Source organism: Bombina bombina, chromosome 9, assembly GCF_027579735.1.
Source record: "Bombina bombina isolate aBomBom1 chromosome 9, aBomBom1.pri, whole genome shotgun sequence".
NCBI classification, from domain to species: domain Eukaryota; kingdom Metazoa; phylum Chordata; class Amphibia; order Anura; family Bombinatoridae; genus Bombina; species Bombina bombina.
The window spans coordinates 12696953-12706241 of NC_069507.1; the positions used below are offsets into that span (position 1 = coordinate 12696953).

General features: G+C 41.9%; 1 long non-coding RNA gene across 1 annotated transcript; it reads right to left on the minus strand.

Moving 5' to 3' along the window:
* Positions 1-588: 588 nt before the first annotated feature.
* On the minus strand, positions 589-8743 carry LOC128639753 (uncharacterized). The gene is made up of 2 exons (XR_008399252.1): positions 7708-8743; positions 589-2165 (listed from the first exon to the last, which is right to left on the minus strand). It is a non-coding gene; the product is annotated as an uncharacterized LOC128639753 (long non-coding RNA).
* Between the last annotated feature and the right edge of the window lie 546 nt (positions 8744-9289).

Genomic DNA, 9289 nt, shown 5'->3' on the forward strand with positions numbered 1-9289 from the left:
CTCATTACAGTATGGGCACACCTAGCCCCTGTCTCATTACAGTATGGGCACACCTAGCCCCTGTCTCACTACAGTATGGGCACACCTAGCCCCTGTCTCATTACAGTATGGGCACACCTAGCCCCTGTCTCATTACAGTATGGGCACACCTAGCCCCTGTCTCACTACAGTATGGGCAAACCTAGCCCCTGTCTCATTACAGTATGGGCACACCTAGCCCCTGTCTCATTACAGTATGGGCACACCTAGCCCCTGTCTCACTACAGTATGGGCACACCTAGCCCCTGTCTCATTACAGTATGGGCACACCTAGCCCCTGTCTCACTACAGTATGGGCACACCTAGCCCCTGTCTCATTACAGTATGGGCACACCTAGCCCCTGTCTCACTGTATTTGCGTGTCCATAGGCCAAACGCTGAGCTGCAGACTCGGCGTTTGAGATATTATCTCCCTGTGAAATAATACCCTTAAGGGATTTACACTTTAACTATCTTCACAGGTACCTGCTACCCAAATGCTCCCACTTTACCTTTAGTTTGGTAACCCCTTTTACCCAATTTTCATATACCAATAATGACAGACACAGATTTGGCGTTAGAAAAGGTCACATTTATTAAATTCAAATCTAAATTATGAAAAATGAGCGATCCTCAACTACTAGGATAATAACATATCCTTAATCCAATTTGGATTTGAATTGATAACACAATTCATGCAACAGCATGACGAGAGAACTGGGCGTCCCCACGTAACCAAGGAGCGTGACCGCGCGCAACTCAGGGGCGTCAATTTGCTAGTAACGGGCCGAAAGGTCTGCAGACTAGGAGGGCTTGTGGGTTTGACCGACAGACCAATACCCCGCCCCCGTACCCTACACACCTCCCCCCATTACTGCATTACCCACGTGCCAGGACGCCCACTTCCCGCCGCGTCATGAAATATACCACTAAAAATGCCATGATTTCTCTATGCCATCCACCAGCTCTGACCGACAGACCAGTAGCTGATTTCCTGCTTCGTGGCGAAAAAACCCTTAAGGGGCGCTACACGGGCGGTCTTAATCTGAGTGGCGGAAACACCACAGCATCTGCCCTTAGCCGTGTCGCTTGTGATCGCTCTTGTGCGTGACCTCTTCCTTGGGCTAGGCTTCGTCATTTCTAGGGAGGGAGGGAGGGAAAAAGAAAATAATTATTGTGAGCTCCAAGCATTGTGCAATCATCTTTATAGGCAGTTAATTTCCTCAACTCCTGTTCATACCCCCTCTCCCCCTCCTGGCCAATCCCTGTGCTAGCCTATTTAGGATCAGCTAGTTGCAGCTTATCTACACTGCCCATCCCTTCTTCTATTGTCCTGCTATAGCTGTGCTATCCAAAGGAAGGGGCTACGCCTAGCCCCCAACCCCCTATAACCTTCCCAGTCAGTAAAGTCAATCTCCCTTAAGCTGTTCCTCTCCTATTTTAGTCGATACACTTTGCTAAGGGATTTACACTTTAACTATCTTCACAGGTACCTGCTAACCAAATGCTCCCACTTTACCTTTAGTTTGGTAACCCCTTTTACCCAATTTTCATATACCAATAATGACAGACACAGATTTGGCGTTAGAAAAGGTCACATTTATTAAATTCAAATCTAAATTATGAAAAATGAGCGATCCTCAACTACTAGGATAATAACATATCCTTAATCCAATTTGGATTTGAATTGATAACACAATTCATGCAACAGCATGACGAGAGAACTGGGCGTCCCCACGTAACCAAGGAGCGTGACCGCGCGCAACTCAGGGGCGTCAATTTGCTAGTAACGGGCCGAAAGGTCTGCAGACTAGGAGGGCTTGTGGGTTTGACCGACAGACCAATACCCCGCCCCCGTACCCTACACACCTCCCCCCATTACTGCATTACCCACGTGCCAGGACGCCCACTTCCCGCCGCGTCATGAAATATACCACTAAAAATGCCATGATTTCTCTATGCCATCCACCAGCTCTGACCGACAGACCAGTAGCTGATTTCCTGCTTCGTGGCGAAAAAACCCTTAAGGGGCGCTACACGGGCGGTCTTAATCTGAGTGGCGGAAACACCACAGCATCTGCCCTTAGCCGTGTCGCTTGTGATCGCTCTTGTGCGTGACCTCTTCCTTGGGCTAGGCTTCGTCATTTCTAGGGAGGGAGGGAGGGAAAAAGAAAATAATTATTGTGAGCTCCAAGCATTGTGCAATCATCTTTATAGGCAGTTAATTTCCTCAACTCCTGTTCATACCCCCTCTCCCCCTCCTGGCCAATCCCTGTGCTAGCCTATTTAGGATCAGCTAGTTGCAGCTTATCTACACTGCCCATCCCTTCTTCTATTGTCCTGCTATAGCTGTGCTATCCAAAGGAAGGGGCTACGCCTAGCCCCCAACCCCCTATAACCTTCCCAGTCAGTAAAGTCAATCTCCCTTAAGCTGTTCCTCTCCTATTTTAGTCGATACACTTTGCTAAGGGATTTACACTTTAACTATCTTCACAGGTACCTGCTAACCAAATGCTCCCACTTTACCTTTAGTTTGGTAACCCCTTTTACCCAATTTTCATATACCAATAATGACAGACACAGATTTGGCGTTAGAAAAGGTCACATTTATTAAATTCAAATCTAAATTATGAAAAATGAGCGATCCTCAACTACTAGGATAATAACATATCCTTAATCCAATTTGGATTTGAATTGATAACACAATTCATGCAACAGCATGACGAGAGAACTGGGCGTCCCCACGTAACCAAGGAGCGTGACCGCGCGCAACTCAGGGGCGTCAATTTGCTAGTAACGGGCCGAAAGGTCTGCAGACTAGGAGGGCTTGTGGGTTTGACCGACAGACCAATACCCCGCCCCCGTACCCTACACACCTCCCCCCATTACTGCATTACCCACGTGCCAGGACGCCCACTTCCCGCCACCAAAAGAGGACCCTCTTGCCGCCAACCAAAGCACACCTAGTGACCTTTTCTTACCTTGTAAGGGTCTTTACGATGGCCCTCAGATCTCAGACCTCAGAACAGATCATAATAGCCTGGTTTACGTTTTTCCTACTCTTGTCGGATCATAACAGATCATAACAGCCTGATTTACCTTTTTCCTACTCTTGTCGGATCATAACAGATCATAACAGCCTGGTTTACCTTTTCCTACTCTTGTCGGATCATAACAGATCATAACAGCCTGGTTTACATTTTTCCTACTCTTGTCGGATCATAACAGATCATAACAGCCTGGTTTACCTTTTCCTACTCTTGTCGGATCATAACAGATCATAACAGCCTGGTTTACCTTTTCCTACTCTTGTCGGATCATAACAGATCATTACAGCCTGATTTATCTTTTTCCTACTCTTGTCGGATCATAACAGATCATAACAGCCTGGTTTACCTTTTCCTACTCTTGTCGGATCATAACAGATCATAACAGCCTGGTTTACATTTTTCCTACTCTTGTTGGATCATAACAGATCATAACAGCCTGGTTTACCTTTTCCTACTCTTGTCGGATCATAACAGATCATAACAGCCTGGTTTACATTTTTCCTACTCTTGTCGGATCATAACAGATCATAACAGCCTGGTTTACCTTTTCCTACTCTTGTCGGATCATAACAGATCATAACAGCCTGGTTTACATTTTTCCTACTCTTGTCAGATCATAACAGCCTGGTTTACCTTTTTCCTACTCTTGTCGGATCATAACAGATCATAACAGCCTGATTTACCTTTTTACTACCCTTGTTGGATCATAACAGATCATAACAGCCTGGTTTACCTTTTTCCTACTCTTGTCCGATCATACAGATCAAGGCACCAGCATTGTAAAGAAATAGGCGGCCCCACGTGACTAAGAAGTTGTAGGACATAGCAAATAACACAAGGTTTGAAGAGCAGGCGAGCATGTTATTTTTACCGGCAGACCACCACTCAATGTCCATCCTTCCTGTGTGACACTATCCCTCCAAGACAGAGACCAGACTAGTTCAGTCCCCACCCATTTTAGCTTGAACCAGCTGAATATTTATTTTACCTGCTCCTGTAACTCAATTGAAGGAACCAAACCTATGTCGTTCCCACCCAGGTGTATAATTAAGATATCGGGTAGACCCCACTTTCTCGTAGAGATCTGTGCTGTCCCCAATAACTTGTTTCATTTCATCCCTCTCTTCCCAATCCACCTACTTCCTGCTTCTTTAGAACTAAAACCTAAGTTTGCTCCCTGTCTGGTTGCAGCTGTGTGTGAAGCTGCCCAGTGCACGTAGGAGTGTCTGATTATCCATAATCTTGTGGCTCTACCTGAAATGGACACACCAAACAACACATTATCACCACAACGTAACCTAGCTTCTCCACTACTAATGAAAAAACCCTTTTGAACTGGAACCTGGTTAAACTACTACCATTCTTGTGCCTAAAGAACATGACGCCCTTAGCAGGGGCCACACCTAAATAGCCTCTCACATGTGAAACAGGACATATTTACCCCCTGTTGCTTTAGAAGTTATCCAAGCCCCTTTCCCTTCCCTATCTGTCTGATCTTCATATGAATATTAGTCCTGATTCTACAGGCATTCCATCCTCAATGCTTTCCCAAAGCCAGCATAAATATTGTCGCAAAAATTGTATTCTCAAAACCAGCAGTACAAACCTTGTTTAAAATTTTTTCTAAGATTTCCAATCTCTCCGCTGACCAACCTCTAACCCTTTTCCTAACCAGGAATCTTTTTTGTCGCATCCACTTCCTCCAACAGCTGCGCAAAGGAGATTCCTGCCATTACAGTGCTTAAGTTGCCTTTCTTGATACCTGCGTGCCTAGGTTATACCAAATTGTCCAAAAATATCCATGTCCGTGTTGTCAATGATTGTCTGACCAAACCATTGATTACCTCTAATTGCTCCCAATCTGCCAAAGATAAATGGGGCAATCCTTGCCTTTCTGCGCCGCATTGGGTGCAAGCTTCCTAAAGGCCTCCCATTTAAACCTTGATAAAGCATCAGCTACGACATTCTTAACTGCTGGTATGTGTTTATAACTTTATATTATGCTCTAAACATTTTAAAACTAGAGGCTGCGTGAATGCTATGGCCTGAGGGGAAGATGCTGATAGGTTATTTAATACAATTACAACTCCTCTATGTCAGACTGGAACAAAATGCTTTTGTTAGCCAATTCTTTCCCCCATAGTTCTATCGCTGTCACAATTGGGAAAGATTCAAGTAACACCAACCCTTTTCATGCCAAGCCTGCAGCCACTTACCCACGCATCTTCTGCCATCCAAATAAGCCCCAAACCCTGCCCTTCCTGCAGCATCTGTATATAACCGGATTTCATTAGCTGTCACCTTCTGCTCCCAAATCCTGATGCCATTAAAACTACTTAGGAAATGATCTCATACTTTTAAATCCCCTTTTTATTGACTGTTCAGTCAAATCATGTGACTAGGCTTTACAACCCCTCTGGTACTCACTTCCAACCTTCTTTTAATGATTCTTCCCTCTGGAATCACCCTGCATGCAAAATGTAACAGCCTCAGTAATTTCTGCATATTCCAAGTGATACCTTCTTTTATAAATCACCTGCCGTATGGCCTCCCTTATCTTCACAACCTTATCTTGGGGCAATCTGCAATGGGGATTACTGAATAACTCTAAATGCCTAGAAAGAATAACTTAGAACAGGGACACTCTGATTTGTCATCTGCCACTGGAACCCCCATTTCTACAAACATTTTCAGCAGTACATTAAGAACTCTATCACATTCTCCTGTACCCTTTCTACCTACTACCATGAAGTAATCAAGGTAATGCACAATACTACTCTCACCTGCCCTTCTCTCTACCAGCCAATGCAAAAGTGCTGGACATTTCAAAATCCACACAAGATATAGCGAACTCCATAGGCAGATATTTGTCAATATAAAACTTGCCCTCAAATTTGCATCCCATCAAAACAAAACTTTTTGGCTTTATAGGTAGTAATCTGAATGCAGATTCCATATCAACTTTTGCTAAATCAGGACCCAGCCTGCCAACCTAACCAAATTTACTGCCTGGTCAAATGCTGGTAGGATGCTGATGCATAATTTACTGACTGACCCTTAGGGTAGGATAATCGCTGAATCATTCAGAATTTACCAGCCTCTTTTTTGGTAACCACTCCCAAAGATAATTTAATCAAATTCTTTAGCTGTTTGTCATTAAAGGGGGGGCCTGCCATCCTTCCTAAGGCTACCTCCTTCCCTAGTTTTTCTCTCAAAACTTCTGGGAATTTGTAAGAACCCCCCATATGCCATCCATGTAACAATCAGCGATCAAATGCAAATACCTCATCATCCCTTTTGTCTGTGCATAGAAAGCAAAACCTATAACCCATTCAGGGCCTTCTCAGCGTTTTCCACTAATTTTGTCTTTAAATGCCTAGATAACGGCAGCAACCTTGTTGCTGAGACTTCATCATCTGCATCATATTCCTGATCAGATTGTTCTGTATCCTTATCCTTTAAACCCCCGTTCTCTCCCCTCCATTAGATATTTTGCTTAATAGAATATTTCAGCTGTGTATTCAATAAATATGAGTACAGTTTAGGAGTGCCCTCCCAATGAGATTATTTATGGATTATGAATATTAATAACAACAATAAAATTATTGTCAGCAATACCCCCAATTCATATAGTAGAATCTTAGCAGTGCACCCCAGAAAATTGTTATATAATTCCAGAAGCGCACTCCAAAATCACACTATTGAGATATTTAGCAATTAATGACAACAAGCTTACTATCAAATATCAAATTAAATAAATAAATATCCCAAATTAAAATATTTGCTTATTTCTGAACAGGTTGTTTTTATAAACACAGTGATTATATGTATGCAGTAAATAGACTATTGGTTATGACCATATATATAAATTGATTATTACCATATAAAAATTATAATATAAAGTAAGGTTAATTAGATTAATTAATATTCAATTAAATCGCCTGTATCCTGGATATGGTCACGTTATTATTAGGAAATGACTTTACCTCAAAATAACTTAACTATAAAATATCACCATTTAATGTTACTAGATAGAACAATTTATGATTAGCCAGTAACCTTAACGAATTTGGAATATGGCTTATATAACATATAGCTAGTAAATATTAAAGCTACTATAATTTCCAGGAGGTATAATTTAGCTATCTAACCGAAATAGTTATATATGACTTAAATTAGGGCTCAACAATCCCAGGAGCCTGAGAGCCACTGGCTCCTAGAATTTTTACCCCTGGCTCCTAAAGGGTTATTATCCATATATCTATATACAAATCTAACTGTCTGGCTCCAGAAGATATGCCTGGCTCCTAAATATTATTACTGGCTCCTAATTTTAAACAAACATGTAAAAACACTGACTAAATAATCAACCAGAGCATTTTATACCTATTACAATTCAATATATCAACAAGTACAGCATAATGAGTCTGATCTGGCCACAATCAATTTCAAAACATTTACCAGTAACTAAAAATAGCTTATGAGTATAAAAAACAAAAACCCTTTCTACAGTGGTAAATTGAATCAATGCTAGCATGAATATTATATAGGATACAATGATCTATTTGATATTAAATTATAGATATAAAATACACTATTAAATCACAGCTTTAAGCTGTAGAACCTATTTATACATTACCAGCTAGAAATGTAACAATGAATGAGACTTCAGTATACAAAGTTCTTTCCCAATTTCTTAGCAATTATCCTGTTCCTTGGAGCCATTTCTGCAACAAAGAAAACTGCTCTGCTCTGAAAAAAGAAAATAATTATTGTGAGCTCCAAGCATTGTGCAATCATCTTTATAGGCAGTTAATTTCCTCAACTCCTGTTCATACCCCCTCTCCCCCTCCTGGCCAATCCCTGTGCTAGCCTATTTAGGATCAGCTAGTTGCAGCTTATCTACACTGCCCATCCCTTCTTCTATTGTCCTGCTATAGCTGTGCTATCCAAAGGAAGGGGCTACGCCTAGCCCCCAACCCCCTATAACCTTCCCAGTCAGTAAAGTCAATCTCCCTTAAGCTGTTCCTCTCCTATTTTAGTCGATACACTTTGCATCAGTGTGGCCCTAAGGTGCACAGCAACATATGAATCGCACGTACAGAAGTTATAACTAATAAGTAACTTTAGTGACATTGTCACGGCAAGTTTAATGCTAACATTACAAACCATAGTAGTCTCTCTTGTTTGGTGCTGGTTTAGTATATACAATCATGAGTATGTGATATAACAATCACGCACCACGTGAGAACCAGTAGTTATACTGCAACGGATACTGTAGTGCCGCTATTACTGATATACATATACGCTTCATTTGCGTAGTCACAGGCCAAACGTTGAGCCGTAGATACGGTGTTTTAGACATTACCATCCTGAAGAATTTTAGCTTTACAGTGTGACCCACAGATACACAGTAATATATGAACCCCATGCACAGAAATTGTAACTTATACATAATTATTGTGGCAGTGTCCCAGAATCCAGTGGACATATCGCATTTAAACTACCCTGTTACACTTTCAGTGTGCAGCATCCTTTTATTGCAAGCGGATACTCTTAGGCTCTATAGAGAACTAACTTCAGTTATATCAGCAATATCTTTAAAGTGGCAACACTGACATAAGAAATAATAGTCACTTTAGAAGGTAACCTTATACATATGATTCACTGCGGGTATTGATATCGCTGGTGTCTATACCTTATACATACGATTCACTGCGGGTATTGATATCGCTGGTGTCTATACCTTATACATACGATTCACTGCAGGTATTGATATCGCTGGTGTCTATACCTTATACATACGATTCACTGCGGGTATTGATATCGCTTGTGTCTATACCTTATACATACAATTCACTGCGGGTATTGATATCGCTGGTGTCTATACCTTATACATACGATTCACTGCGGGGTATTGATATCGCTGGTGTCTATACCTTATACATATGATTCACTGCGGGGTATTGATATCGCTGGTGTCTATACCTTATACATACGATTCACTGCGGGGTATTGATATCGCTGGTGTCTATACCTTATACATACGATTCACTGCCGGGTATTGATATCGCTGGTGTCTATACCTTATACATACGATTCACTGCGGGGTATTGATATCGCTGGTGTCTATACCTTATACATACGATTCACTGCGGGGTATTGATATCGCTGGTGTCTATACCTTATACATACGATTCACTGCGGGGTATTGATATCGC